Source organism: Tursiops truncatus, chromosome 3 (assembly GCF_011762595.2).
Source record: "Tursiops truncatus isolate mTurTru1 chromosome 3, mTurTru1.mat.Y, whole genome shotgun sequence".
Classification (NCBI taxonomy): domain Eukaryota; kingdom Metazoa; phylum Chordata; class Mammalia; order Artiodactyla; family Delphinidae; genus Tursiops; species Tursiops truncatus.
This window is the reverse complement of record NC_047036.1, coordinates 32,848,009-32,874,839: the sequence shown is the minus strand read 5'-3', so window position 1 is coordinate 32,874,839 and position 26,831 is coordinate 32,848,009. Positions and strand designations below refer to the sequence as shown.

At 36.1% G+C, this 26,831-nt stretch overlaps 1 long non-coding RNA gene across 1 annotated transcript in view; it reads left to right on the top strand.

Moving 5' to 3' along the window:
• The window catches only part of LOC109549035 (uncharacterized), a 589,831-nt gene that overhangs the window by 402,804 nt on the left and 160,196 nt on the right, over nucleotides 1-26,831 (top strand). The window lies entirely within an intron of this gene.

Genomic DNA, 26,831 nt, shown 5'->3' with positions numbered 1-26,831 from the left:
AGCCGGTTGTTCTGAAGGCTTGTCTTCCTGATGCAGGATCCTTGGACTGGAGACCCCTTACTCCTTGGGGAGAACTTCTGCAATTGTGATTATCCTCCTGCTTATGAGTCGTTTGCCTGGGCATGTGGTCTTAAGTATACCATGTCTCCACCCCGCTACCCATCTTGTTGTGGTTCCTTCTTTATATCTTAGTTATTGAAAGTATTTTCTGTTAGTCTTTAGGTCTTCTCCTACATAGTTGATCTGTAGAGTGTAATTTTGGTGTGCCCATGGAGGAGATGAGCTCAGAGTCTTCCTATTTTGCCATCTTGGCCATCGGCTATAAAAAGCCTTCCAAGTTTTTCTAGAAGCAAAAGAGCTATAAAAAGTTACATTTTAAATGATGTAATACCAGAAACATATCAATTAAATTTTACTTTATATATGTGAGAATTTATGTATAATAGGAAGAAATGGTTTTTGCAAAATGTAATTTGAATTTTTAATTGCAGTTGATAGTTAAAACAAAGTACAGAGGGATCTACCTATTTTCCCTGAATATATAAGAAGTTCCAGCTTAAAGCTATATTTATATCAGAACAATTATATTGATGTAATTTATTCTCCGGCTAAAGATTAACTTTTGGTGTGATGGAACAAGCAAGCAAGCACAGATATGTTTCTTTCCATTTGTTGAGTCTGGGTTGTACCTTATAGTGGTGGTCGTGCTGTGAGTGCCTGTGGGTGGGGATGGGAATGGAAACGGCTAGTCATTAAGGACTTAGATCCACAGCTGTGTATGTGGTGCCCTCCACTGGTCACTAAACACGTGACTCAAGAATCTTCTAAGGAAAAAGAAGTTGAAAAAAATTATCCTCACTGCTCTAAAATAAGAGTTTAATTCTATACTGGGTATTTAACTTATCTTTCTAGTCTAAATTATAGTATCAAAGGGACCAGGGGTCTTTTACTTGTGAGACACAATTCAGTTTACCACATGACCTTGGCTATGTAAAGATTTACAGCATAGTTTTAAGAGTTTGTTATGTGGAAATACAACTTTCTAAACAAATAAGATAAAAATTAATTATTTGAATATAAAAATATAATGGCGAATTTTAAATACCCACTTCTCATAGGGGCATTTAACATTTTAAAATTATTATTGTAATCATGTTAAATACTTACATTAATTTGAATGTATAGTTTTGAAATACCTCTATTGGAAAAAATCCTAGTTCTTCACATACATTATCATAACTCACTTCTTACATGGAGATAAAGCAAAGGCCCAGGAAACCAGACTGAGGAGCTGAGACAGGTTGAACAAAGCCTATCATAGCATAAAGAAGAGCTTCTTCAATGCCTACTTCCTCAGTCAGAAGTGGTTTGGGCATTGGACCCATTTGGAGGTTGTATGTGAATAGCAAATTGCTCAAACTGTAGGCTTCGGGTAGAAGCCGCCATACACCTGATACCTATACCTGGAATCCATTCTTTATGAATCTCCCTGATTTCCTTTCAGGAAGCTTGTGGCAAGGCTTCTGAACTCCAGTTTTTTACAGGAGATAAGATGTTGGTCCTTTTACTTATTACAGGGACAAATCATATGTAACTCAGATATCTTTCATTAAAGATCACAGAGAAGGAGAATCCATTCTGGCCCTGCCCCTCTTGAGGAAAGTGTTAACTTTTATTGTCTTTAGAGTCATCGCAGAAGTTAACATTGATTGTGAAGCATTTATTGAAGCTAGGAAAGGACAGAGCAGTGGTCTGCATGACAGATCACACTGAATACTGTCCATCTGCCCAATGTGCATATATAACCAGTATTTCAACTGTTAAACTTCCAGTCACACACTGGAGGAAGAAAAGCCAGAACAATGTCAAGTAGAATCATTAGAGAAAAACAACACACTAGACTCCATTCTGACCACAGGTCCCTGGATATGGCTGCCATTGACGTGAGTGATTGAGATTCATGCCAGTAGAAACAAAGTCAGGGTCAGGGAGATGCCCTTAACAGCAGTTAGGAGAGATGTGGTAGGGATGTCAGTTACTCAGTCAGTCAACATTTTCCTTCACCTGTAGAGTAAGAACAAAATCAGAGAGTTGATTTTTTTTAAAGGAAGGGGTGAAAAAGGAGAAGCTATTATTTCTATCCTTCTAAAACCTGTGATAGGATGGGGATACAGATGTGTGTGTAAATATATATGGGAGTATGGTGATACACACATAACACACATGTAGCAGAAACATATAAACTCATGAGCAATGTGTCCTCCAGAAAATCTTTGGGCTTATTCCATTTCCTGTAGAAAGAAGAGGTTTAGGCTACTTAAATGTAATGTCTCCTATAGACCTACATTTCTATGAGTCTGTGTACTCAGCCAATTTTACTTGTATATAAAAGTGTTTTGGAAGAAAGACTGGGAAATTTTGGAATTGGCAGAATAATGAATATCAGCCAGATCTCCTGCCAGGAAGTTTCAAGAAGGAAGTGGATCTTGTTTATGTAGATGCTTATCTAAATTTGGCACCTTATACATGAGTTATCAGAATTCAGATAACTGAGAGACATGTTTTCTTTGAATTCATTTTCTTTCTGAGTTGGCAAAGACTTGCATGAAGCTTGGAAAGAGAGGAGGAGCCCGATTTGAGAGGATTGGGGAGGGTTTGAGTAGTAAGGGAAATCATGCAGTTTAAAATTTTAGAATTGGAAGGTCACTTGAGATTAATGAATGCAGTTTTCTACCCAGGCACAAATCCAGTCCTGAAGAGTCTTGATAAGTTTTAGGGGCAGTACATGCACAAAGTAGGATAATGTTATAGGTTTTAAGTACTTGAAAGTTAGTAGAGGTTAGCCAGATAAATAAAGGTGAAGAAGAAACTCTGGAAAGAGGGAATACCATGACCACAGGCAAAAGGATATAAGAGGCATAAGGGTGAGGGGACATTACAGGCATTTCCACATTGAGAGCATTAATTGTGAGATAGGGAATAGTGGCAATGTGACTGAAAAGATGGTAATCATATCACATTCTATGCTGAGCTAAGTATCTTGGAATTATTCCATTGCGAGTAAGCATTTTAAGCAAACTAGTGAGTGATACACAATTAGATTTGCGTTTTAATTAGAGCAACCCAGGTGTGGCATGGAGGGTATATTTGAAGGTGGCAGGATGAGAAGCTCTTGGCTCTTTCAATAGCCAAGTAGTAATTATTAAGTTGGGACCGAGGGCAGAGTAGGGGGATAGAAAGGAAGGAGGAAATGAAGAATAGATATCTCTAGAAAATCAAATCAATAGATTTGTTCAATGGTTTGCTTTTGAAAAATGGTAGAGAAGACCCTCAGATTTTTGGTTCGGGTAATCATTAACATAGGGGGGCAAACAGGGTGGAGAATGAAGGGGAACATGAGTAAACACATGGCATTGGACACGTTAAATTTGTTTTGCATATGAGTTATCTATGTGAGATGCCTAACTGATGCCATGTTTAAGGGAGAGGGGAACAGAGACAGAAGAAATTGATAATTACCATCAAAAACTGAATTGTACCTAACATAGCTTCTAGAAAACTTCACTGTACACTTGTGTGAGAGGGTGTATGAAAAAGGCAAATAATGCCTTGATCATGATAGGAGCAACCCTTTAGGGGTTTGTGGACCACACTTTGAAAAATTAATATTCTATGAAAATTTGCTTCCTTTTAAAAAGAAAACAAAACTGTAAGCAAAGTTTTATCTTTGGCTCATCTATGTTCTCTCATTTCTTTTTTTCTTAATTTACTAATAAAGTGAAAATAATAGGTGTTAGTAGACTTAGGGATCCTAACAAGGATCATTGACATCATAGAACGATGTCTGTGAAAATTGTGTACAGACACCCGTGCTTACATTCCATTCCTTATGAACAAGCACATCATGATTCTTTCATGAATGAATCACATGACATTATGTACACCTCATTTCATCACGGCAAGCCTAATAGGTATTACTATTCAAGTATTCTAGCCATAACGTATGAGAGATCTACTGGGTAAGAAAATGTTTTTCTCGAAGAATGAGGGAAATACAGAGAATTCAATATGCTCTATGCAGAGAATAAGTATGAAAGAACTAGGATAAAATGTACGATTATGACTCCATTAAATCTTTTAGTACTTTAATCTGTAAGCTAACTTAGATATAATGGGCATGGACTTAGTTAAATTCCACTTTATTTAGAAAAAATTTTTTAACATCTTTATTGGAGTATAATTGCTTTACAGTGGTGTGTTAGTTTCTGCTGGAAAGCAAAGTGAATCAGCTATACATATACATATATCCCTATGTTCCCTCCCTCTTGCGTCTCCCTTCCACCTTCCGTATCCCACCCCTCCAGCTGGTTGCGAAGCACGGAGCTGATCTCCCTGTGCTATGTGGCTGCTTCCCACTAGCTATCTGTTTTACATTTGGTAGTGTATATATGTCCATGCCACTCTCTCACTTTGTCCCAGCTTACCCTTCCCCCTCCCCATGTCCTCAAGTCCATTCTTTCGTAGGTCTGCATCTTTATTCCTGTCCTGCCACAAGGTTCTTCATAACAATTTTTTGTTGTCAGATTCCATATATATGTGTTAGCATAAGGTATTTGTTTTTCTCTTTCTGACTTACTTCACTCTGTATGACACACTGTAGGTCCATCCACCTCACTACAAATAACTCAGTCTCATTTCTTTTTATGGCTAATATTCGATTGTATACATGTGCCACATCTTCTTTATCCATTCATCTGACAATGAACACTTAGGTTGCTTCCATGTCCTGGCTATTGTAAATAGTGCTGCAATGAACATTCTGGTACATGACTCTTTTTGAATTATGGTTTTCTCAATATATGCCCAGTAGTGGAATTGCTGGGTATTATGGTAGTTCTATTTTTAGTTTTTTAAGGATTCTCTGTATTATTCTCCACAATGGCTGTATCAATTTACATTCCCACCAACAGTGCAAGACGGTTCCCTTTTCTCCACACCCTCTCCAGCATTTATTGTTTGTAGATTTTTTGATGATGGCCATTCTGACTGGTGTGAGGTGATACCTCACTGTAGTTTTGATTTTCATTTCTCTAATGATTGGTGATGTTGAGCGTCCTTTCATGTGTTTGTTTGCAATCTGTGTATCTTCTTTGGAGAAATGTCTATTTAGGTTTTCTGACGATTTTTGGATTGGGTTGTTTGTTTCTTTGATATTGGATTGCGTTGTTTGTTTCTTAGATATTGAGCTGCATGAGTTGCTTGTACATTTTGGAGATTAATCCTTTGTCAGTTGCTTTGTTTGCAAATATTTTCTCCCATTCTGAGAGTTGACATTTAATCTTGTTTATGGTTTCTTTTGCTGTGCAAAAGCTTTTAAGTTTCATTAGGTCCCATTTGTTTATTTTTGTTTTTATTTCCGTTTCTCTAGGAAGGGGGGTCAAAAAAGATCTTGCTGTGATTTACGTCACAGAGTGTTCTGCCTGTGTTTTCCTCTAAGAGTTTTATAGTGTCTGGCCTTACATTTAGACCTTTAATCCATTTTGAGTTTATTTTTGTGTATGGTGTTAGAGACTGTTCTAATTTCATTCTTTTACATGTAGCCATCCAGTTTTCCCAGCACCACTTATTGAAGACGCTGTCATTTCTCCATTGTATATTCTTACCTCCTTTATCAAAGATAAGGTGACCATATGTGCGTGGGTTTATCTCTGGGCTTTCTATCCTGTTCCATTGATCTGTATTTCTGGTTTTCTGCCAGTACCAAACTGTCTTTATTACTGTAGCTTTGTAGTATAGTCTGAAGTCAGGGAGCCTGATGCCTCCAGCTCCGCTTTTCATTCTCAAGATTGCTGTGGCTATCGGGGTCTTTTGTGTTTCCATACAAATTATGAAATTTTTTGTTCTAGTTCTGTGAAAAATGCCATTGGTACTTTGATAGGGATTGCAATGAATCGGTAGATTGCTTTGGGTAGTAGAGTCATTTTCACAATGTTGATTCTTCCAATCTAAGAACATGGTATATCTCTCCATCTGTTGGTATCATCTTTATTTCTTTCATCAGTGTCTTATAGTTTTCTGCATATAGGTCTTCTGTCTACTTAGGTACGTTTATTCCTAGGTATTTTATTCTTTTTGTTGCAATGGTAAATGGGAGTGTTTCCTAAATTTCTCTTTCAGATTTTTCATCATTAGTGTATAGGAATGCAAGAGATTTCTGTGCATTAAATTTCTATCCCACTACTTTACCAAATTCATTGATTAGCTCTAGTAGTTTTCTGGTAGCATCTTTAGGACTCTCTGTGTATAGTGTCAGGTCATCTGCAGACAGTGACAGGTTTCCTTCATTTCTGATTTGGATCCCTTTTATTTCCTTTTCTTCTCTGATTGCTGTGACTAAAATTTCCAAAACTATGTTGAATCATAATGGTGAGAGTGGGCCTTGTCTTGTTCCTGATCTTAGTGGAAATGGTTTCAGTTTTTCACCATTGAGGATGATGTTGGCTGTGGGTTTTCATATATAGCCTTTATTATGTTGAGGTGAGTTCCCTATATGCCTGCATTTGGGAGGGGTGTTATCATAAATGGGTGTTGAATTTTGTTGAAAGCTTTTTCTGCATCTATTGAGATTATCATATGGGGTTTTATTTGTCTTTTTTTTTTTTTGTGGTACACGGGCCTCTCACTGTTGTGGCCTCTCCCATCACGGAGCACAGGCTCTGGGCGCGCAGGCCCAGCAGTCATGGCTCACGGGCCCAGACGCTCTGCAGCATGTGGGATCTTCCCGGACCGGAGCACGAACCCGTGTCCCCTGCATCGGCAGGCGGACTCTCAACCACTGCGCCACCAGGGAAGCTCCTATCATATGGTTTTTATCTTTCAATTTGTTAATATGGTGTATCACATTGATTGATTTGCATATATTGAAGAATCCTTGCATTCCTGGGATATACCCCACTTGATCATGGTGTATGATCCTTTTAATGTGCTATTGGATTCTGTTTGGTAGTATTTTGTTGAGAATTTTTGCATCTATGTTCATCAGTGATATTGGCCTGTAGTTTTCATTTTTTGTGGCATCTTTGTCTTGTTTTGGTATCAGGGTGATGGTGGCCTTGTAGATTGAGTTTGAGAGTGTTCCTTCCTCTGCTGTATTTTGGAAAAGTTTGAGAAGGATGGGTGTTAGCTCTTCAATAAATGTTTGACAGAATTCGTATGTGAAGCCATCTGGTCCTGGGCTTTTGTTTGTTGGAAGATTTTTTTTTTATCTTTATTGGAGTATAATTTCTTTACAATGGTGTGTTAGTTTCTACTTTATAACAAAGTGAATCAGCTAAACATTTTTGGAAGAATTTTAGTGAAAGTTTCAATTTCAATACTTGTGATTGGTCTGTTTATATTTTGTATTTCTTCCTGGTTCAGTCTCGGAAGGTTGTGCTTTTCTAAGAATTTGTCCATTTCTTCCAGGTTGTCCATTGTACTGACATATTATTGCCTATAGTAATCTCTCATGATCCTTTGTGTTTCTGCAGTGTCAGTTGTTACTTCTCCTTTTTTATTTCTAATTCTGTTGATTTGAGTCTTTTCCCTTTTTTTCTCATTGAGTCTGGCTCATGGTATATCAATTTTGTTTATCTTCTCAAAGAACCAGCTTTTAGTTTTACTGATCTTTGCTATCATTTCCTTTATTTCTTTTTCCTTTATTTCTGATCTGATCTTTATGATTTCTTCCTTCTGCTAACTTTGTGAGGTTTTTTTGTTTCTCTTTCTCTAATTGCTTTAGGTATAAAGTTAGGTTGTTTATTTGACATATTTCTTGTTTCTTGAGGAAGGATTGTATTGCTGTAACCTTCCATCTTAGAACTGCTTTTGCTGCAACCCATAGGTTTTGGGTCATCATGTTTTCATTGTCATTTGTTTCTAGGTATTTTTTTATTTCCTCTTTGATTTCTTCAGTGGTCTCTTGGTTATTTAGTAGTGTATTGTTTAGCCTGTATTTGTTTGTATTTTTTACAGTTTTTTTTTCCTGTATTGATGTCTCATAGCATTGTGGTTAGAAAAGATACTTGATACAATTTCAATTTTCTTAAATTTACCGAGGCTTGATTGTGACCCAGCCTATGATCTATACTGGAGAAAGTTCAATGTGCACTCGAGAAGAAATTGTATTCTGCTGTTTATGCATGGAATGTCCTATAAATTTCAATTAAATCCATCTTGTTTAATTTGTCATTTAAAGCTTGTGTTTCCTTATTTATTTTCCTTTCGGATGATTTGTCCATTGGTGAAAGTGGGGTGTTAAAGTCCCCTACTATTACTGTTTTACTCTTGATATTCCCTTTTATGGCTGTTAGTATTTGTCTTATGTATTGAGGTGCTCCTATGTTGGGTGCATAAATATATACAATTGTTTTATCTTCTTCTTGGATAGATCCCTTGATCATTATATAGTGTCCTTCTTTGTCTCTTATAATAGTCCTTATTTTAAAGTTTATTTTGTCTGATATGGGAATTGCTACTCCAGCTTTCTTTTGATTTCCATTTGCATGGAATATCTTTTTCCATCCCCTCACTTTCAGTCTGTATGTGTCCCTAGGTCTGAAGTGGGTCTCTTGTAGACAGCATATGTATGGATCTTGTTTTTGTATCCATGCAGCCAGTCTATGTCTTTTGGTGGGAGCAATTAATCCATATACATTTAAGGTAATTATCGATATGTCATTGTCTTAATTGTTTGGGTTTGTTTTTGTAGGTCTTTTCCTTCTTTTGTGTTTCTTGCCTAGAGAAGTTCCTTTAGCATTTGTTGTAAAGCTGGCTTGATGGTGCTGAATTCTCTTAGCTTTTGTTTGTCTGTAAAGGTTTTAATTTCCCCGTCAAATCTGAATGAGATCCTTGCTGGGTAGAGTGATCTTGGTCGTAGGTTTTTCTCCTTCATCGCTTTAAATATGTCCTGCCACTCCTTTCTGGCTTGCAGAGTTTCTACTGAAAGATCAGCTGTTAACCTTATGGGGATTCCCTTGTATGTTATTTGTTGCTTTTCCCTTGCTGCTTTTAATATTTTTTCTTTGTATTTAATTTTTGGTAGGTTGATTAACATGTGTCTTGGTGTGTTCCTCCTTGGATTTATCCAATATGGGACTCTCTGCATTTTCTGGAGTTGATTGACTATTTCCTTTCCCATATTAGGGAAGTTTTCAACTATAATCTCTTCAAATATTTTCTCAGTCCCTTTCTTTTTCTCTTCTTCTTCTGGGACCCCTATAATTTGAATGTTGGTTTGTTTAATGTTGTCCCAGAGGTCTCTGAGACTGTCCTCAAGTCTTTTCATTCTTTTTTTTTTATTCTGCTCTGCAGTGGTTATTTCCACTATTTTATCTTCCAGGTATCTTATCTGTTCTTCTGCCTCAGTTGTTCTGCTATTGATTCCTTCTAGAGAATTTTAATTTCATTTATTGTGTTGCTCATCATTGTTTGTTTTCTCTTTAGTTCTTCTAGGTCTTTGTTATATGTTTCTTGTATTTTCTCCATTCTATATCCAAAATTTTGGATCATCTCTACTATCATTACTCTGAATTCTTTTTCAGGTAGGCTGCCTATTTCCTCTTCATTTGTTTTGTCTGATGGGTTTTTACCTTGCTCCTTCATCTGCTACATATTTCTCTGTCTTCTCCTTTTGCTTAAATTTCTGTGTTTGGGGTCTCCTTTTTGCAGGCTACAGGTTTGTAGTTCCTGTTGTTTTTGGTGTCTGCCCCCAGTTGGTGAGGTTGGTTCAGTGGTTTGTGTAGGCTTCCTGGTGGAGGGGACTAGTGCCTTTGTTCTGGTGGATGAGGCTGGATCTTGTCTTCCTGGTGGGCGGGACTGCATCTGGTAATGTATTTTGAGTTGTCTGTGAACTTATTATGATTTTAGGCAGCCTGTCTGCTAATGGGTGGGGTTGTGTTCCTGTCTTGCTAGTTGTTTGGCATGGGGTGTCCAGCAATGGAGCTTGCTCATTGTTGAGTGGAGCTGGGTCTTAGCGTTGAGACCGAAATCTCTGGAACAGCTCTTGACAATTGATATTACGTGGGGCCAGGAGGTCTCTGGTGGTCCAATGTCTTGAATTTGACTCTCCCACCTCAGGGTCTCAGGCCTGACACCTGGCTGGAGCACCAAGACCCTGTGAGCCACATGGCCAACTATGTTGGGAGTTTCTTGCCTTTTGTTAAGTCTCAGGTCTTCTGTCAGCATTCAGTAGGTGTTCTGTAGGAGTTGTTCCACATGTAGATGTATTTTTGATGTATTTGTGGGGAGGAAGGTGATCTCCATGTCTTACTCCTCCGCCATCTGGAAGGTCCTCCTAATTCCACTTTTTATCTCTTTGTTTTTGGAAACTAAACACGAGCTGCATATTGAATAGGGTATGATAAGTTTCCATTGTCTAATATCATATTTAATTCTTAGCCAAGCATAGTGTATTTGCTAAGTATCAGTGGGCACATAATGTTAAGTAATTTAATCATTCAGGAAACTAGTTGATCATTATGGACTTTTATTGATAAGCTTATCTGCAAATATTGAATTATTTTTAAAAGCATACGCACATGCATAGCAACTGAATTATTAAATGAGATTTTTTCCCCCAGGAGGAAAGCAACAGGATATGAAGTTTTTATACCTGGTTTTTGGTTTACCATTCTGAACACAAGAGACACAGTATATTCATTACTAAAAAAGTACATTTATGAAACTGGGGAGAAAACTACTTGTATAGTTTTCAGATTGGTTCTACTTAAAGCCAAGTCTTCAAATTTTGTCTGTAGTCCTTGGAAAACATTATATTTCAAGTTGCGTAGTTCTTTGCAAAAAAAGTTTTGAGAGTCACTTAGTCTAGTGGTTTCCAGACTTTTGGATTTTGTGGACAATAAAATGCAATTTAATACAAAAGAAAAAGAGATTTGATTTTATTGCCAACTCCTTATTTTGCCAGAAATGACATTAAAAACTAACAAAGAAGCAAACAAAAATCTATTGCCTATTACCACCTTTATCACAATGTAAAGTTCTACTTAATACCAAAATTCCAAGAGTATTGAATGTATGAAACATTCAATATACCATGCAAACTTTATTATGACAGCTAATGCCAATGTTTATAATCACTTATCTAAAGTTCTATAGAACTAACCCAGATAATGAAAATATCTTTAATTTTAAAAGATCATCAGGGAAAATTTTCAAGAATAGGTAAATCTTTTATAAATGAGAAAAGGATTTTAACATTTTTTTTCCTTTTTTCTCCTACCCTTTCATTTTTCCATTGAATGAGGGAGAAAGATAAAAATACACCACAATTATTCTTCACAAATGCCTTTTTTATTTCTGGAATGTTCTTGTCCATTTTGTGTCCTTGGCAAACTCCCATGCATACTCAGATACTCAGCTCATACATCACCTTCTCTAAAAAGCGTTCTTTTTTGTCTCGTTAATATTAGTTGTCTTTCTTCTCAGCCAGTTGTGTATGCCTACATAATAGCAATTATACTAAGCTGTCATAATCTATGTGTGATTTCTATATGATAACTTCTGATGTTGGCAGATGCAGTCCATTTATATTTATTGTGATTTTTTATTCAGTTTTATTTTTACATCTTACTTGGTAATTTTTGTTTCCAGCTTTTCCCATGTTTTCTTTTTTTATCTTTTCCTGACTTCTTTTGGAATGACTAAGTTTTAAAAATTCAATTTTCCCCTTCTGTTGGTGTGAAGAAATAAAACTATTTTTGTTTTGTTGATTATCTAGACATTTAGCATAATTTACAAAGTCTAAATTTAATTCATTTTTCCCCTCCTACTATTATAAGCTTACTAGAATATCCTGTTCATAAATGTTAAGAAGGGAGTACACTATATTAGTTTTATCTTGTATTTTATCATCCATGATTAATGATTACTATTTATTGCTATTATTATTTTATTAAAAAGTTGTTTCTCTGTATTTCCCATGATTTTACAAATATATGCCTTATCTTTTATTTTTATATATTAGTCCTTTCTTCTAGCTTTCATTCTCTTCTTCTTCAAGGCTACATTTTGATTGTTTCAAAAGTTTATTTTATCCTTATTCCTTAAAAATAATTTCAAAGGGTGTTCTAGTCAATCAACTATTTTCTATTAGCTCTTAGAGATATTATTTTACTCTTTTACAGCTTTAATTTTATGATAAGGTGACAAATATGTCTGTCTTTAAGTTTTTCTTTCTCTTTTGCTATTTTTAGAATTTGCATGTCCTTAGTATTCACAGAAATGTGCTTAGAAATAGATTTTATTGTATATACACTGCTTGGAATTTATTATGCTTTAAGAGTCTGATTTTTTTGTCTTGCAGCCATTTTGGATCATTCTCAGTCATTAATCTCTTTGAATATTACATTTTTCCTGTTCTCTCTGTTAAGTCTTCCCTTACCTTCAATTTAATACTTTCCATGTTTTTAACTGTTTATGCTGCACTAAGTGTAATTTCTCTTTTCTGTTCTCTCTGAACTTATTTTTCCTTCTCTAGCTATGTCTTATCTGCCATTTAACCTATCTAGTACCTTTCACATTAAAATTATTATATTATCATTTTAGAATTAGAATCTTTATCTTGTTTCTTTTTAAACCTGGTCATTTATAGGATAGCATAAAAATGAAGAAAAGAAACTAGTACAGTGTTTAGACTTTGAGGAACCCCAAACTCAGCACTGGTTTGTGCCTGAAAGAGCTTCAGAGTGTGGGGGTGGTAGTGGTGGAACAGTGGACAGAGGAGGACAGCTTGTGAGCAATAAAAACACAGTCCCTGACTTCCTGCATCACCAGAGAGGGGTCTAGAGCTAAATAGTAAGATGATGGTGGTGCCATGTGGTATCTCATAAACTTTGTACACAAGCAAACTTGAAATATTCTTTAATGAACGTCTGGAAGTAAATATGGAGGGTGGCATTTGCAGGAAAGTTATGGTCTCACAGTAGCAGGTAGGAGTGAAAGTCAGTGGCTGATCAGTTACCATTAACATGTGTTTATGTAAAACCCCAGCTATCATGGTCTGAGGAAATGTAGGCTATAAAACAACAGTTCAGAGAAGGTTGGAGAGTGACTTTGAACAGTAGCATTAATACTACTAGGTCTCAAATATGACTTAAAATTTATGAATTTGTTAAATGGATATTTTATCATTAGCTTTATTAATATGATTTCACTGATTTCATTGCTGATGGACTCCAGGCTGGACCTTTAATCTCCTGCATGGAGACCTCATCTTCCTTTCCCTCCCCTAACCCTCAACATTCCGCAATACCAGTAAAAAAATAAAATGCTGAATCAGATGGCTATTCTTTCTATATAAAACACTATAAAATTGATTTGGCTCATTATTTCAGCTGAATCACTAGTATTTTTTCATAGACAAATTCAACATGACATTGACATATATTAGAGCACAGATCTATATATGGATACTAAGAAAATATCTCTATATATTGTATTTAGTTTACCCTATCAAAGGAAAACTATGGCAATGAGCAAAGTAGATTTGGAAGAAATAATCATAGATAGTTTTGTATTGAACAAACAAGTGTTTAAAAAATATTTCTATCAGCCTGAAATCAAGTCTAGGCAAGGACTTGTGTCTGTATAAAAAAGGCAGAGTTTTGGATTAGCTTTGCCAATATCTGTAGGTAAACATTTCTAGGACTTATTCTTTCCCTGAAGAGAAGTTCAACAGTATTTACCAATTCAACTAAACAAAGATTAGTAAATAAGTCTTCTTCCTGCTAAGCACCTTTAGTCTGCCCCTTTGCCACATAATCTTTGAACTCATTCACTCATCATTGATTAATTCCTAGGAAAAGGCATCAGTCCTCCATTTCCTGTTTTCCAAATCTATAGAATTCTTCATATTATTATGAATTATCCTACAGGTAATGCACTTTTAAATTATCCCCAATAAACAATAAAAGTCAGGTATCAAATGTATGGTTTCATATACAAAGAATATTTAATAAAACTGAGTGCTACAGGTTTGTCTGAAGAACATATGGTCCACTGGAATCTTTGAAAATATTGGCAGAACTTTAAGTTCAATAGAAGTAAAAAGATTGAGTAAAATAAACAAAAGGTTTGGGAAAGGACAATAATACATTGAATAGTTTGATATCCTGAGTCAAATTTTAATAAGATAATGGTAAGTTTTTTCTTTAAAAAAAAAACTTACCATTGAAAATGATATCTTGTGTATTTTTCTTCTTTTTTAAAATAAAGCCTTCAAGAAGGCACATTTACTTAGTGTTGGTGAGCTTCTTTTGGCTCAGAAATACATGCCATGCTTTTGTTCACTTAGGATTGCTATATTTCAATCAGACAGCTTCCCTCTTTCTCTTACCTCCAGCCAACCTCTCTTCTTTCTGTGGTGTGTACCAATGTCATTAGGGGCAATTATTTAGAATTTCTTTGTCTATGTTTTGCTTCCTGGCTGCATTTAATTTGTTACTCCTAAAGCTTAGTGTACATCCTCAAATGTGAACAGAGTCATATTAGACTGCCTTGAAGTAGGGGTAGCAAAGGCTTTTGTATTTATTTGTGAGAGCTGATTAGACAAACCTTTTGCCATCTACCAAATGCTTATTCATCTTTGTTTCTGCTCACATTCGTTCCTACCTTTAACTTCTTTTTGTCTTTCCACTTCTCTGTGAGCCTCCCTTCTGTGAGCACAGGGATTCTCATTTCTGTATTCATTTATTAATACATTCATCCATTCAAGCAAACTAATATCAATTAAATGCATATTATGTTCTAAGCATAAGGATATAGTTGTGGGAAAGGCAGATATGATACTTGTCCCCACAGTACTTTCTGATTCAGATGGCTCAATATAGCTATAATTTTTAGATATCATGTCTGAGGTGATGTGAATGCACACAGTGCAAACAACTAACTTGCCCAAATATTGTTAAGATCTGTGAAGGCTTCCTGTTGGAAATGACCACCAAGATAATTATGTAGAAGGATAAGTAGAAGTTATATATAAGTTCAGAAGGCAAATAGGTCAAGAAAAACTAAGAAAGTGTTCCAAGTAGTTGGAACAAATTACGGAAGGCTGTGAAATAAAAGAGAATATAGAAGGTTTGAGGAAGGAATTTGGTAGGACTGAGAATACAGTGCATGAGAGAAGATATTAAGAAAAATAGGTAAGGTAAAGCTAGGTCTAAGGCTAATTTACTTGTTTTTGTTTTTATTTTTTTTTACCATTTATAAAGAGTTTATCATTTTAAAGGGACCATATCCTAAGGGCTAGGAGACGTCATTGAAATATTTGAAGCAGTAGACTGATAGAAATTATTTAATGTTTTTGGACTTTCCTGGTGGTGCAAGTGGTTAAGAATCCGCCTGCTAATGCAGGGGACATGGGTTCGAGCCCTGATCCAGGAAGATCCCACATGCTGTGGAGCAGCTAAGCCCATGCGCCACAACTACTGAGCCTGTGCTCTAGAGCCTGCGAGCTACACCTACTGAGCCTGTGCTCCGCAACAAGAGAAGCCACTGCAATGAGAAGCCCATGCACTGCAATGAAGAGTAACCCCCGCTCACCACAACTAGAGAAAGCCCATGCACATCAATGAAGACCCAGAGCAGCCAAAAATAATAAATAAATTTTTAAAAAGTTATTTGATTTTTAGAATTAATAATCAGACCACAATGTGTAAAGTGATTGGAGGTCCCATTACCAGAATTAAGGTGATCAGACTATCAAAAAAGTCCAGGCAAAAAATGATGGAGGCTGTAGTTAGGCCAGTGGAAATGGAAAGGAGGGGAGAGTAGAGGTAATATTTAAATATTTAAGGAGTAGCATCAACAAAATAAATGGGCAAGAAAGAGGAAGAAGTCAAAGATAATAGTTGGATTTTTGTCTCAGGGAGCTGAAGGAATGGGAAATTTATTAACTGTCATAGAGAACAATGAGGCAGCCTACTTGTAGGACATAGAAATGTGTGAACACCAACTTGGTAATATTGCATTTTGGTTGCCAGTGGGACACTTTAGTGGAGCTGGTGGATCAGAATCTCCAGAGACATCTCAGTGTTAAGGATGTACATTTACAAATTGACAATGCACTTGCCATTGCAGTATAGAGACTGCATGATGTGAGATGCCTCATGGGGTTTGTAGAGTAAGAGGGAAACAATGTTTAGGACAGAACCCCAAGGAACAGCAATATTTAATGGACAGAAAGAGGAGAAATACTAAACTAAAGATAATTGGGGACTGGGCACTCAAGAAGGGAGAACAAAAGTCCCAATGAAGAGAAGGAATAAATCGTTTCAAAAATGAAGGCATGAATAATACCATATGTTGTAGTAGAGTAAGACCTAAAAGTACTCCATGAGATAAATCAATTCTTTTCCTCTTCCTTAGGGAGAAAGCACTGTTAACGAAGTGAGATTAACACTATTCCGCGTCAGGAGTATAGCAAGTGTTCATACAACCTAACACATTATCTGCTCAATAGACATTTAATAGACAGCAATGTATGAGGGTACTCGTTCTTTCTTGTTAACACTTGATATGGTCCCTCTCTCTAATTTAAGCCATTCTAATAGATGTGTAATAGTATCTCATTGTGGTTTTAATTTGCTTTTCCCTAGTGACTAATAATATTGGCCATCTTTTCACATGCATATTTACCACCCACATATCTTCTCTGGTGAAGTGTCTGTTTAAATATTTCACCTGTTTTATTTATTGGGTTGTTTATTTCTTCTTATTAAATTTTGAGAGTTCTTTTTATATTCAGTATATAAACCATTTATCAGATATAGAATTTACAAATATCTTCTTTCAATCTGTGGATTATCTTTTTATTCTCTTAACAATGTCTTTTGAGGAATAGAGTTTTACATTTCAATGGAATCCAATTTATTATTTTTTAAAACTTTCTGGATCGTGGTTTTGTTGTTGTAGTTAAGAAATCTTTGCCTAATTTGTTCGTGGTAATGTTAAATATGCAGTGAATTTGGAAAACCAGTATGACAGTGTCTTTAAAACTTAAGCATCCATCTACTGTGTGATCCAGCCATTCTATTCGTAGGTATTTACCCAGGAGAAATGAGAGCATATGTGCACACAAAGACTTGCACATAAATATTCACAGCAACTTTATTTGTAATAGCCAAAAAAAGGAAATAGCCCAAATATCCATCAATAGTTGAATGGATAAACAAATTGTGGTATATCCATGCAATGGAATTGCATATTAGAGAAACATATTATTGACATATGTACCAACTGGATGACTTTAAAATAATTATATGGCATGAGAGAAGCCAGATGAAAAATGAGTGTATATTGTCTGATCTCATTTATATAAAATTCTATAACATGTAAATTAACCTATAGTAACAGAAGAAAGATAAGAGGTTTTGGGGGGGCACAGGGTAGGGCCAGAGAGGGACAAGGAGGATGATTACAAAGAGGTAGGAAGAACTTTGGGGGGGATGATTGAATGTGTTTATTATTTTGATTGCGGTGCGTTTTCATGGGTATATACTTATAGGTCAAAAATTGTACATGTGCAGCTTGCTGTTTGTCAAATCGAATCTCAGCAAAGCTGTTAAATATTATTTCTACACTTAAACATCCCAAAATACCAGTTCAACTAAAAAAACCGAAAAAAACAACATACTGCTCATTCTTGTGATTTGATCAGATAATTCACTCACAATCAGAACAGCACTAGTTTCATAGATTTGTCTAGTAATTTTTCACTGAGGATGAGAGAACTCTGAGAATTAACAATGAAGCCTTGCGAATGTGGTGACAAGTTGCAAAATGTGTACCCTTCTGCCTTAAACTCTCACACCTAAGTTGGAATCGCTGCCTTTCAACAGAAAATACTTCTCCCTAGTTTCTTAGTAAACTTCCAGGAAACAGTATTAAATACATATATGTTTTTTCTTTTTCTTTGCAAGAATCTGTTTTTCGTGGATTTGGAAAATCGATTTTTTTCTTACTAGGTTTTGTTTTCTCATAAAATTTTCCCAGAAACAGATGTCTTAAAATTATATATTGGAAACACTAAAAACTGACTTCACATCTGCAACTTCTAAAACATGTTTTAACATTTCACAATTCTTTCAAGTCCTTTGGTTTCTTGAATGTAGTCTTTTTAAAAGATACCCCATCTCAATTTTCTTTATTTTTTAACATTTGTTGTAACCTTAGCACGTCTAATACCATTTTTAAAAGATTTATTGCACTTTTTCCTTTTGATTCTGGACATATCATTTAAAAACATTCAATTGGCAAAGTGTATTTTGCACTATGGGCTTGAATTTATTTTATGTTTAAATGAAGAATAATCCTTATTTCTCTGATTAAAACTTTTCAGTAGTCCAGTATAAAGTAAACAATTCTCTTCTTGGTCTTGAGGGACTGTAATGAGGAGTAAAAGAAAGGAAATCAGTCCCTCAATCATCTCCACCCTTACATCAAGCCCAAGCCCATGGGGGAAGATTTATAGAGGAGATGTGGGGTCTTTCGCCCCTAGACCTCAGTGGAGAAGGCTGCATGTCCTTTAGGGAAACCTGGCCTTTGCATACGCAGTGCTGTATTCCATGTAGCAAGGGAGTAATGGGATGGAGGTAGGATGAGCATACGTTCCTGTTTGCCTGGGATGGTCTTCATCTGGTTTATGCTTGATTTTTTTTTTTTTTTTTTTTTTTTCATGCTTATCAGTAGCTGTCCCTTTTACTCTCAAGAGTATCCTGGTTTGAACCATGGAGTGGCCCAGATCTCCTTTACCAGGCTGGAGCTCTTACCCCACAGTAGTCCCAAGGACTGGTTGCTGAAAACTCACAGCTGGTCCTTCCCAGGAGGATTAACCTCAGCTGAATCAGATACAACATTACCTAGGAGGTTGTAGCTCCACTTCCCTACCTTCCATCCCTGGCAGCCAGAGGCTGAAAACTGACAAATGGGCCAGATTGATTCCCTTGCCCAACGTAGAACCAACTCTAAGATGCAATTTGTGCTTCAGACTCGCCATGGAATCAGACTAAAGCTAGTCTCTAGCTGAGGCCACATTCTGGTTTGTTTTGTTTTGGTTTGTTTTTTTGTTGTTGTTTTCTACCTTACACTGTTTCACTTACTCCCTTTCTCCTGAGAATCCTTAATCAATAAATTATTTACACAGAACCTAACAGAGATAGTGCTGAAATTGGTGCCAGGAAGCAGGCTTTAAAGGTGGGACTCTAGGGTTAGATAATTCACTAGCTGGATGGCAGTGAGAGCCCGATCACTTGGTAGGCGAAGAGTTGATTGTGGCTTGCTTTGGTTTTGTGATTGCTAAAACTTTCACCGATGGTGAACTTAGATAAGATGCAGGTGGAAGGGCATAGATTAACTGGTCAATGTCTATGACGTTTGAGAACTATGAGGAAACTGGTTAAATGTAAGTATTACTGGAATTGAGTAGCTATTGCTAAACACTATTTGTGTGTAGAAAAGAGAAAATGACAAGCTCAGATCTATTCGTTATGAATTTAAAGCAAAGTATGAAAGGTAGAGAGTCTAGTTGGCAGTACTTAAAGAGACTCTCATCTCTTGAAGCCAGAGAAAAGACAGATCTGAAAACCAGGCATGGTACTTGACTATGAAAGAGAGAAAACTGTTCTCAGCTTAGGAAAGTATCCATCACCGGTAATGGCTTTGATAGGGAGAAAGTATGATCCTGAGACCTGAAACGGGGCATATTAGGCTAGATGCACTGAAAATCCTTCAATTCCTTGAGTTCCTGAACCCTCTGGGTCTGCAAAATTGACCTGCTCCCCTTGTTGGAAGATAAAACCTCCCTTGCTTACCTCTAGTGAGGTAAGTGTCTTACAAGACAATGCTCTCCTTCTTCAGCACCTGCTTTCATACATTTCCTTGACCACCACGGCCCATCATTAGGATTAAATTAGGATTAAATTTTAGGATGATCTGACAATGGAAATGTTGCATCTATTAGGGAAGAAGAATTGCACACCAAAGAAAGTGTAAAATCTGGCTAACATGGATTGGCAAGAAACTCAGTGGTCAACATAATTATTAATAGTTGTGATTTTGGAAGTATAAAGTATTTAGAAGTATAAACAGAGACATCCAAACTTCAAGATACCTCAAGATTATTAACATTTTGTGATGGTTTTAATACAGTGCATTGTTTCAATTTTAGCTACAGGTATTTTTACATTTCCCAACTATGGCTTAGATAAATTAAAAGTTCAGACTCAATTTTAAGATCTTATCAAATAAATGAAAATTTAAACATAATAGTCTATATTTGATAACTCTATTATATTTTATCAATACCTATTAAAAATGAAAATTACTTTATTCAGAGGAAATTACAGTTAAATATTATTTTATTTCTGAGTATATTTTTCCCAATATTCTGTTATTTTAATATTCTGAAATTATTTTAATTATATCAAGTTTGAAGAAACCTTAGTCTATAATTTGTAATTACTCTGGGGTGCTGAAATCTGGAATCAGTTAAGGGATCTCTTCCAGGACCAGAGTCTCATATATTTTCAAGAAGATCCCTGAAGGTAATGACTATATAACCAGATTTTTATAAACTATGTCTACCTGATAGAGAAAATAATTTGATATATTTGATTCAAAAGTATTTAACTGAATGCTAAATGTATTATCTCCATATATATTTCTACAGAGAGGTGCCAAATGATCATTTTATGGAGAAAGAAAAGATTTTAAAGTTTCTTATTTAAAACAACTCCATTTGGCCTAGAAAGTTCAGGCAGAAGTAAGAATGGGTGGTTTGTGTGCAAACTGATACATTAGTGCATAGAGATAAAGAGAAACAGCATATATGCTTGCTATTGTGGACCCTTCCACTTGAAGATGCACCTTTCAAAGTATAAATACCTCTGAGATCCTCTTCAGACTGCTCTACTGTAGTGATCTTCCATCTGAGATCCTTGAGTCCTAGGCCTTCCTCAGCAGAATGTCAGTGGTCATAGTTGCAAAGACAGGTCAAGAGGCCAGGCTCTGGGCTTCCCACTCTATATTCAATGATAGCAACTTCATTTTTATCTACTGTATACATTGGGCTTCTAAATAGGATTACCTTTGAGGAAAGACACTTGAAAATTATCGCTTTAGTTGCCAGCTAATCAAGAGAAAGGTGATTATAGATTTTTGTTCTAATTAATTTTACCTGCTAAGGTGGGTCTTTTGCTTGGAGTAGCAAGCTACCCATCTCACAATCACACCTTAATATCACTTTTAAGGATCTCCATGTTCTGTCTGCCTTTGCTTTATCTTGTACTACTTTCCATTGCAAACCTTCTGCTCTTTGTCATATTGGTGTCCTGACCATCCTTTGCTGAACCCATGCTCATTCTGCACCCTGAAATCCTGCCTGTACTGATTATCTCACCTGGAGTCCTTTCCAGGTCAGATGGGTCACTTTCTTCTTGACTGCTGATTTCATCTAATGCCAGTATACATATATCAAGAGATCCACTATTTCCATATATTTCTGTCTTAGTTTTGATTAATTAGCAGCCACGTCTTGTCATGTAGACTGCTGGAACCCATGTGAAAACTCAGCAGATAAATGTTAATTGACTGACTGTTGTATTACACCTGTCAGTACATTCTGAGACCCTTGCTTCATAAATTAGGTTAGTAGATTTTTGCTCTTCTTTTAAAAATAAATGGTAAATTTGAAGCAATATCAAGGTTACAGAAGAGCTACATGTACAATGTAAGAATTTTTTTCCTGAACTATTTGAGGAAAAGTAGCCAACCTGATACCCAGTCACCTCCAAATATTCCACTATGTTATTCATACAAAGACCTTCTCCTGCATAATCATAATACAACCATCAACATTAGGAAGTTAGAGCCGATACATTTCTATCTTTTAAACCTTAGATCCATTCCAGTTTTGCCAATTTCAATATTGTCCTTTACAGCAAAGTTTCCAGTTCATAATCAGGTGCTGTACTTTGTTTTCATGTCTCTTTAATCTCTGATATTTTCAAAGATTACAGTCCTATTACTTTACAAACTATCCATCAATTTGAGTTTGTCTGATGTTTACTCATGATTTAAGTTGTACATCTTTGAGAGGAATATCACAGAAGTGGTATTGTATTCTACTTATATTATGTGGTACAGATCTTAATATTTTAAATATTATTAACATATACTTTGATCCCTTGATTAAGGGGTGGTATCTGCCAGTCTTCTCCACCAAAAACTTACTATTTTTCTCTTTTTAATTCTTAAGTGTATGGTGGGGATGTATTTTAAAATATGTAAGTATCCAATTCCTCATTAAAGTTTTCATTTGTTATTTTGGGAATATTAATATGAACTCATGATTTCCAATTTTATTCAGTGGGTCACAGGACATTACTATCATTATTTACTTTGATGCTCAACTTGTTTCAGATTTGTCCAGTGAAGACCCTTCAAGCTAGCTTCTGTGAACTCTTGACATATTCCTATCATTCTTGAGTATGTACTTGTTTTCTGGCATAAAATGATGTTCCAGGCTCCTTTTGCATTCTCCTTGCCCAAGCTGAACTCAGCCATTTCTCCAAGGAACCCTAGTTCCTCCAAGTGGAGAATAATAATTAGAAGCCAGGTTTGACATTTGAGTGGAAGATGTACTCATTGCTATCGGGCTATCATTATTTGCAGACTGTCTTGGTGGACAGAACTTAGAGTATATGTATACACATTCATACATATTTCATATACACACATATTTATGTCTATAAGTAAATCTATCAACATGTATTGAAAACCACACATTTCATATCAATATCTTCAATTCTAACTCCAAACCACAGAGTTCATTCCACTTTTCTTCAGTTCTGTATTTGCAGCTCCCTTCTCTGGCAATACCAATCTACCTTCCATTAACCTTAATATCTTTAATTTGTTCGATACCCCTGTATGTAACCAGTTTCCCACTGCTGCTTGTACCCCGTCCCCACTCTCACTGCTCAGGTTCTGATTTCTCACGCTGTCCCCTCCCCACCACCCTCATCAACTCCCATCTCACTGGGCTCAGACTCTGACTGCTCCCCACTTCAGGACACCTCTGTATAGGCACCCTCTTCACACTGGAACGTCTGCACTGCTGGAGGTCTCCTCCGTACCGTTGTCCCTCTGACACCCACAGCTGGCTTCCTCTTCAAGCAGATGCATCCTTTACTATTTGGGCTCTGTTACCCACATCAAAATATTTTCCATGTGTGGCTAGCCTCATCGCTCCACCTAGACTCTGACAAGACATCCCTTTGCAAATGTACACTCCTCATCCTACTCAGACTCTGACTCCCCATTTTAGGCTTTCTGCCTTTCTCCTTCTGTTGGACTTTGACATCCTACACTGGTCACTGCTGACACATAGCTGCTTTCCTCACCCTGCTTGGTCCTCAAGACTCCACACCGAGCCCTGCCTCCACCTAGATGCCTAGTTTGTCCTGTGTGACTTCAGGGCATTAGGACCAAATTACTCAGGAAGGAAAGAGGAGGAGTTACCAAATTTGCTTATAGTCACCAAATATTCCTCTTTCTATGAGTTTTCTTTTTCTGTCCAAAGAATCACTTCCAATTTACTTTGGGACTTTTATCCCAGTGACGCCACCAATGATCTCAGCTGTAGCTTCTCTATTATGTATTCTTACATGAGAGTCATTGCACAGATGAAAATTGACACAAGTTGCTTAATAAATAATATTTTAGTTCATACCAGTGTAAGAAATTATTGGCTCAGCATGATGAACTCTAATTTGTATACTCTTATTTAGAAATAAAACTCTACAGGAATCGATATGTATCATTATTTTATTCATTTTTTAAGGATTTTTTGTATTGTTTTGCAAGCAAAATACTTTAAAAGTAGAAAAAGAAAACTTAGCCCAGCAACCAGTAAGTATGATTTTAATGAAAATGTGACTTTCATCCCCACTGGATTAACTAAAGTCATCTTTTATTTGGCATTATCAGCTTTTATCTTTTTAAAATGTTCAGATTCATTCATTCATACAACACAAAGGTAGTTTTCTAAGGCAAGCAATATTCCTAAGGATGCTTTTTGACTAACCAAGCTTAGTCATTATATAATTACAGTGGAAAAATATATATGTGAAACCACGAAGTTTCATAATATGATGTTTAAGGAAGTATTTGGGATTCTGATATTAGCACATGTTCCAGTCAGTCCAATATTTATTCATGTCAGAAGTAACAGAGACACTCCAATCTAGACAGTTCTCCTTTGTCTAGCACAGATACCTAAAAATAAAGCAGAACTCTAATGCAATAAATTAAAGAAAATAAAGGATGTTTGAAGAGATATGCTGCTTTAAATAGGAGTGACATGATTACCTAAAAGCATATTATCTTTTTAATGGAAAGAAAACCTTTGTTGGCTTCCTCTGCTATGAGTGATAGAATTTCTTACTCATCTTAGGCAAAAATAGACCAGTGACTGGCTGAGCTCCAGTGGCTGTAACAAACCAAAGATTCCAAGATATTTGCATTGTATCTGGTAGCAAAAGTGATAAGATTTGCTCCACGAGATGCAGGCATCCTGTAGGAATGAGTGGAGAGGAAAGGAGCAAGTTTTGGGGTACGTACTTTATGTAAGCACCATGAGAACTATTTTGTATGTTATTTCATTTACATCTCAGACAACCCCAAAAGATAGTTATCATTCATCTCAAATAACAGCAAATTAAAAGAGAAATTAAGAAACTTGCCTGATCTTTGTGTTCTATAATAGACATTACCTGGGCAAACAGAGAAAACAATATAAATGGCAGTTCCTGAGGTCTGCAATATGGTGGCCCCCTGTAAGACTCTAGCATGACTTAGTCTCTTCTTCAACTTTCTAAGACATCATTTTCCTCCCCCAACAAGCTTCTTGTGATAATGCAAGAAGGTTTGTAGTGCTTCATGAATGTTAAGCCAAACCAAATTAGTAACTATATTTCTACTTGAGTTTGCATGTAAGATTTCTCCAATGAGGAAACTGGCTGAAAACAAGATACGATGTTATAGGGACATAACAGAAATTCACTCAGAAGTTATTTAATTTTCTAATTTTATATTAATAAAATCCCCTTTTTTTCTTTAATAGTTTCCAGATCTCAAGAAATGATGACTTTTCATTAAAGGTTGCAATAGTAAATGTGAAAATGTAGTTTGATTTTATAGTCCTACATGGTCAAAAGAGTTGTAAACATTTTCATTTTTTCAATAAGGCCTTTATGTGTTTCACTATATTTGTCACAGATCCTGTGTTAGTGTCAGTGATGGTGTTTGATAGGTGTCTGATACTTTCTTTTAAAAGTCTTAATGTTGGGCTTCCCTGGTGGCGCAGTGGTTGAGAGTCCGTCTGCCGATGCAGGGTACGCGGGTTCGTGCCCCAGTCCGGGAAGATCCCACATGCCGCGGAGCCGCTGGGCCCGTGAGCCATGGCTACTGAGCCTGCGCGTCCGGGGCCTGTGCTCCGCAACGGGAGAGGCCACAACAGTGAGAGGCCCGCGTACCGCAAAAAAAAAAAAAAAAAAGTCTTAATGTTAAGCTGAGCTGGACTTAAAAGTTGTGCTTCAACTTTCACTTTACTGTTCCAAGATTCTTCTTTTAAATCGACAAGTCCTAAAGCTATCTCCACTCAGTTCTCTAGGATCAAATTGTGAAATTAATGTGAGTTAAGGAGAGAGATCCAAGAGCTTCAAAAAGGAGGTGGGTGGAATTATTAGGGTGGTATTAAATAAAAAAAGAAATGCACATTGCCATCTTCCTGTGATTTTTTATATTTAATATACTTGTGATTGTCTCCCCATCACCCATAAATGCTAAACACAGTCACACATGTATACATACGGAGCCACACACACACACACACACACACACATACACACACACTACATCCTTGTTTTCCTACCCACTGGACTTAGCAGTCAAGCAGCCTTGGGCAAGTCATTTACACTTCCAGAACTTAATTTTCCTCATTGAACAATGGGAAAATGACACTACCTTTGTTATTAGGTAATTATAAAGTTAAATTAGTTATCATATGAAGACAACACATCAACAAAAATATTAATCATTTTTATCTACACAAGATTTATAATCTGTCAGTTTGTTATATCAAATTTAGTACTTCCTTATATTACTGTTTATAATGATTTAAATGTTTAATGTGTATTAGTTTTATCTACCCCCTTATATAATAAGTGCCTGAAAGCACTTGGGGTCTAAGATTAGTTCATGGGAAGAGTCATGAACTCAAATCATGAGATATTGAGTTTTTGAACTAAGAATTTATAATCTTTGTAACACTCATGCAGTGCTAATTGAAAAATTATTTAAGTGAATTAAATATTTGGTCATGTGAACTAAAAGTATGTGGTTAACAAATGAATTTCAACTAATTCATATTTTGGTATTATTGGGGTATAACTAGAGACACTTGAAAGAGATTTTTGATTGCAGTTGAATTTGAACTTGGATGGTACAATTTAATGAATCAGAAATTTCAGAATTTAGGCTAAAAGTTTGACTGGCTTAGTAAACATTGATTTTAAGTGAAATGGCTAGATATAGAAAATTTTCAAACTTTTCTAAACACCATTATTTATCACAGTCCTTAACTTTATTTGATCAATGACAGAACAGATATGCTCTTGAACTGAAAAGAAAGCTGCGTTTTAATGGGTATATATTAGAAGATTAAGTTTAATGACCACCTCTTTTTTTTTGCCTGTTTGGGAAGAAATATCATGTAA